At 38.7% G+C, this 6,000-nt stretch overlaps 1 long non-coding RNA gene across 1 annotated transcript in view; it reads left to right on the top strand.

Moving 5' to 3' along the window:
* Positions 1-329: 329 nt before the first annotated feature.
* LOC129619899 (uncharacterized) overlaps positions 330-6,000 on the top strand; it is a 202,011-nt gene continuing 196,340 nt past the window's right edge. Inside the window, exon 1 of the long non-coding RNA XR_008698271.1 lies at positions 330-497. This is a non-coding gene — a long non-coding RNA (uncharacterized LOC129619899). The remainder of the gene's footprint in view (positions 498-6,000) is intronic.

Here is a 6,000-nt window from a genome sequence, read left to right as displayed (position 1 = left end):
TTTTAACACTATTCATGATACTTTTTCCTAAAAAGATACGAGGTAGCAAAATAATGGCCCCTCAAAACTGTGCACATTCTAATCCCTGGAAGCATAATGAGTATGTTATGGTTGCCAATGGAATTAAGGTAGACTTTATGGCAACCCATTCCAGTACTCTTGCCTGGAGAATCCCATGGAGGGAGGAGCCTGGTAGGCTATAGTCCTTGGGGTCGCCAAGAGTCAGACATGACTGAGCGACTTCACTTCACTTCAGGATAAGGAGATTAGTCTGAATTATCCAGGTGGGCTCAGTATAATAATAAAAGGAAGCACGAGTCAGAGGAGTTGGGGCAGGAGTTGGTCAGCAGTATGGCCCTGGCTGGTTTTGGAGATGGAAGGGGGCTTCGAGCCAAGGAATAAAATGGATTCTCTCCAAGGTTCTCCAAAAGGAACACAGCTCTACTACCTGGATTTTAAGCTGGCGAGACTCATTTTGAATTCTGACTTCTGGAAAAGTAAGAAAATTCATTTGTGTTGATTTAAATTGCCAAGTTGGTGGTAATTTGTTACAGCTGCAGTACGGAAACTAACACAATGTAACATACTTCATTTTTTTTTTTTTTTTTTTAACTAAGAGCATTAACTCTGGATCCTCTTCAGAGCTCTGATGGTGGTGGTGGCTTAGTTGCTAAGTCATGTCTGACTCTTGCGACCACATGGACTGTAACCTGCCTGGCTCCTCTGTCCGTGGGATTCTCCAGGCAAGAATACTGGAGTGGGTTGCCATTTCTTTCTCCAGGGGATCTTCCCGACCCAGGAATGGAACCCACATCTCCTGTGGCTTTTGCATTGCAGGCGAATTCTTTACCATTGAGCCACTAGGAAAGCCCATCAGTGCTCTGAAGGATGCTACAATTCTGATGTTGAAGTTGTTTTCTTTCCCTCCCAGACTTGGGAGCCATCCTTACTTCCATTAGTGTGCTGCTCCTAATACCTGCCAACAACATTGTGGCTCAGACAGTGAAGAATGTGCCTGCAATTCAGGAGACCTGGGTTCAATCCCTGGGTCAGGAAGATCCCCTGGAGAAGGGAATGGTAACCCACCCCAGTATTCTTGCCTGGAGAATCCCATGGACGAAAGAGTCAGACATGACTGAGTGACTAGCACTTTCCTAATACCTGCACTCTTGACTTCTGTGCAGTCTGGGGGCATGGTGGTTCAGGCCAGATATCCTGACAGGTCTTCACTCTGCCACTTGAGATCTTGTGAGACCTTGGGGAAGTGCCTTTACCTCACCGCACCTCAGTTTAAAAGGCAGACAAGAACTAGCCTGTGGGAATGAGGTAGATGACGTCTGCCGACAAGGCACAGGTAAGGACCTAGTAATCTCATGGCTGGTTATGATGAAGCTACAACCAAACCTAGAGGCCTTTTCTGCCTCATTCACCTTGGGGGTGGGCACCTGGGTCTATGTGAATGACCCAGGGATTGAACCTGTGGCTCTGGCATCTCCTGCATTGGCAGGCATATTCTTTACCACTGCCCTACCTGGGAAGTCCATGCTATACACTTTACTCCTAACCTTTTCCTTCCCACTGAATTTTTCTGAAGTAGAATTTTCCAATTTTTCCGAGTCACTACAGTAAATAATGCAGTATTTATTTGAGTATCAAAAGAACAAACATGCTTATTTTGTACTTTTTTCCAACACAGGTATGCCTACCCTTGTGTAGGGATAAAGTGGACTCTGTGATAAATCAGAAAACTATTTCTTTGGACTTAAAATAAGCTTCAATTTTTTTTTAATTTATAAACTTTCAATTTTTAATGTGCTGTAACTCTAATTATTCTATTCATTTAAAGATGGCTCTCTAACTGGCAAGAAAGTGTATATCAGAAATAGCTAATCCTTGCCATTCACTCCTCAAAATTCCTCTGCATTTTTCTCAGAATTCAGACTCTTTATGAGCATGTATCATCTTTTTACACCTGCCCAATGTTTATAATAATCATTTTTCTTTCCCTTTTTGGTGTCTGTAGGTCTCTTTAAATTTTGCTTTCAAAATAGTTTTTCTATCCTTCTCTAGTTTGCCTGCAGTTTTTCTTTCTTTGTCATTTGGATTTTGTTGTCTATATCTGAGAAGGAAATATTTCACAGATAGAACTCCAAATTATGAGTTGTCATGATAGTCAAAGCTTAAGGCTATGAGGATTAAAAGAGTAGGGTATGAAAGGTAAGAATTTTGTAAAAAATTATTTATGTTTACATACACATATGCATGTACACATATATCTGCGTACATACATACTTGTGATTTTTACTGTATAAAATTAAAAATGGCTTGCAAAACTGTCTCTTAATTGATTTTTTGCCTCATGACTCCAGAATGCAATGTGAGACTTTGTAGATTTCAAAAGGACTATTTTGGACACTCATGAAAGATTCGGAAAAGAACTCGGAAGGCCATTAATTTTAGCTCTGACCGTGCAGCTATGCTGTGTATTAATCTTCTCTGTCATTTTTCTTATCAAACTTATGATATCACAGACTCTAAGATAGATTTTTAAAAATCTTTCTGTCACTCTATGTCCCAGGCAGGTGGCTGATTCTTGATCTCAAAATATATGTCATTTTTTATGATGAGTAACTCCTGACTTTTTTTTTTCTTTTTGAGATGTAATTGGAGATTTAGCACCTTCTTCCACAAAAGAGTTTCTCAATATAGCATTTACTTTTATCTACTATAGAAAGCTAGGCTGAAATCCGGGGGAAATAACAGCTTTCTCTCTATTGAACTGTAAATTTTATTGGTACTATGAAGTTCAAAATTCTTGTCTTAGTTCTTAACAATATTGTTAGTATCTATGATTTAGACAACACTACCCCCCTTTCTCTGTTAAGAACCCTACAGACATAAATGGTATGAATTATATCTTCCATGGACTTTATATTGAAATATTTGTTAATAAGAATATATTTATTTCCCTTTTAGTTATCAGATCATTTAAAATTGATGCTGTTGAAAATTCCAGGTAGTCTGCTTTTGATTGACACACTCTGAGGTGTCAGGGATCTCAGGAATTATATTTCTTTTCTTTTTAATTTAATTTTTAAATTTAAATTAATTTATTTATTTTAATTGGAGACTAATTAGTTTACAGTATTGTAGTGGTTTTTGCCATACATCGACATGAATCAGCCATGGGCACACATGTGTTCCCCATCCAGAACTCCCCTCCCACCTTCCTCCCCATCCCATTCCCCAGGATCATTCCAGTGTACCAGCCCTGAGCACCCTGTCTCATGCATCGAACCTGGACCAGTGATCTGCTTCACATATGATAATACACACGTTTCAACGCAACCCTCTCAAATCATCCCACCCTCGCCTTCTCCCACAGAGTCCAAAAGACTGTTCTTTACATCTGTGTCTCTTGTTGTCTCGCTTATAGGGTCATCGTTAGCATCTTTCTAAATTCCATATATATGTGTTAGTATACCGTATTGGTGTTTTTCTTTCTGACTTACTTCACTCTGCATAATAGGCTCCAGTTTCATCCACCTCATTAGAACTGATTCAAATGCATTTTTTTAATGGCTGAGTAATATTCCGCTGTGCATACGTACCACAGCTTTCTTATCCATTTGTCTGCCAATGGGCATCTAGGTTGCTTCCATCTCCTGGCTATTGTAAACAGTGCTGTGATGAACATTGGGGTACACGTGTCTGTTTCAATTATGGTTTCCTAGGTGTATATGCCCAGCAGTGGGATTGCTGGGTCATATGGCGGTACTATGGAGAACAGTGTGTAAAGTCCTTAAGAAACTGGAAATAGGAGTTAGATTTCTTTAGAGGACAGCATAGTTACCCTATATTGCCCAAGGCATTCTCGGTCAACTTATTTTAAGACTTGTAAAGATGTGCTCACTCATGTTTCAAAGGGACAGATGTTTGAATTGTTCTTTCCTTGGTGGTATTATTTACAGATCTTATTAAGTAGCACATCATCTGCAGTAGGACTTTAAAAAGTATTTTTATGCAGTTATGTTCTAGATAATGCAAAAAAGTTATTAAACATTGACTGTATTCTAGGATCTTAGTGATATTATCATTTTAGGGTGTCTCTTAGAGACTAATTCTTCTCTAATAAGGGAAGAATCTTGTAAGTGAAATCTGAGGTTCCTTTAAAATTCTGTATATCCTATATTTTTTCTAGGGACGTTCTAAATTATGTTGTAGGTAAGCTAGAGGCCTGTTCATAGGTTTCTTAGATATTGGAATCTACATAGAGTCCTCTCTATATGGGTCTCTTGAATAATTTCATCTCTGGAATTCCTTCTCTGGAAGGAAATGAGCTTGTGGAAGTTTTTAGTCATTACCTTTACATGTATAATTCCTGTCTCTGTGGCCTTTGTTTTCTTATCCCTATTTAATCTCCTGTTGGTGCCTTTATATTCCTCTCCTCCTTAGCCACTCATATTTTTTTCCTCAGGCGCTAGTTGGGTGGATGCCAAAGAGGTTATAATGGCACTGCTATGGGTTGTTTTCATCAGTGCTACTCTTCATTTGGTTTAGTCACTAAGTCGTGTCCAACTCTTGCTACCCCATGGACTGTAGCCCGCCAAGCTCCTCTGTCCATGGGATTCTCCAGGCAAGAATACTGGAGTGGGTTGCCATTTCCTTCTCCAGGGGATCTTCCTGACCCAGGAATTGAACCCAGGTTTCCTGTATTGCAGGCAGATTCTTGACTGACTGAGCTATGAGGGAAACTCTTCATTTAGAGAAAAGAAAGGTAAAACCAGTATTTCTAGTGGGTAGACCAAAACAGTCATCTGAACTAGTGCAGGCTCAGACCTACTGAAACAAGTAGTTATGAACTAACACAATCTTAGAATATTTGCACTAGAAGAGCTTTAAATACATTTTTCTAATAATATACTGTAAAAATTATGTATAGAGATTCAGGCCTTGCCTAAGATGACACAATGAGTTAGTGGCAGAGATAGACTGTACACCTAGATCTTTAGACTCCCATCACAAAGTTATATGAATTTGTAAATTACTTTCTATTTAGAATTGGCTGTCTAAAATGTGTCCACATCCATTATTTCAATCCCAGTGATATACGTCTTAATAAGCAAAATTGGATATTTAAATCTCAAACCTACTTTTGGACCAGTTAACTCTAGCTAAGCACCATGTAGTCCTGTGTATTGGAAAGTGGACCGGTTTGTGCTATCATACTCCTCTCTGCTCACGTTGATTCCAGCCACTTGTATAAGCGAAGGAAGTGGATGGACTATGGGAACTGTTCCTTAAAGCTACACGTAGTTTTCTTCCATGTATTATAAAGGAGATAGTCAAGGAGAAAAGAAGTTAATTTCTCTAATCAGGAAAGTAATTTATCCAACCAGGAAATTATTTACATAACTAATTGGATAAAAATTTAGACTTCTAATGTCATTTCCACTCAAGAATATACCTTACAACTCAACCAACAACTTCCTGGGTGTATTAGTTTTCATTGCTGTACAATGAATTACATATTTAATAGCTTAAGACAATATACATTATTATTTTACAGTTTCTGTAAGTTAGAAGTTAAGGTATGAATTGGCTCTGTTTAGGGTCTTACTCAATTAAAATCAAAATATCAGCTGGGCCTGTAATCTCATCTATGTTTTGGAGTCCTCTTCCAAGCTCATTCAGGTTGCTGGCAGAATGCAATGACTTGCAGCCATAGGACTGAAGAGCTGCGTGCCCAGACTGTACGTTCAAATGCAATTCACATATGACTATTTGTTTCTCCAAGGCCAGATGGAGAATTCTCTTGACTTCTCCTGTCTCAGATCTCTAGACTCTCTTTTTTTAAATAACAGGTTTGTTGGATTAGGTGAACCTCACCTAGGATAATCTCCCTTTTAATGAATTTAATCTGATTAGGGACCCTAATTACTTGTGCAAAATCCTTTCACCTTTTCCACATAACTCAACCTAGTTATAGGTGTGATATCC

Source organism: Bubalus kerabau, chromosome 9 (genome assembly GCF_029407905.1).
Source record: "Bubalus kerabau isolate K-KA32 ecotype Philippines breed swamp buffalo chromosome 9, PCC_UOA_SB_1v2, whole genome shotgun sequence".
NCBI classification, from domain to species: Eukaryota; Metazoa; Chordata; class Mammalia; order Artiodactyla; family Bovidae; genus Bubalus; species Bubalus kerabau.
The sequence above is the reverse complement of the archived record's forward strand: the minus strand, read 5'-3'. Positions and strand labels throughout refer to the sequence as shown.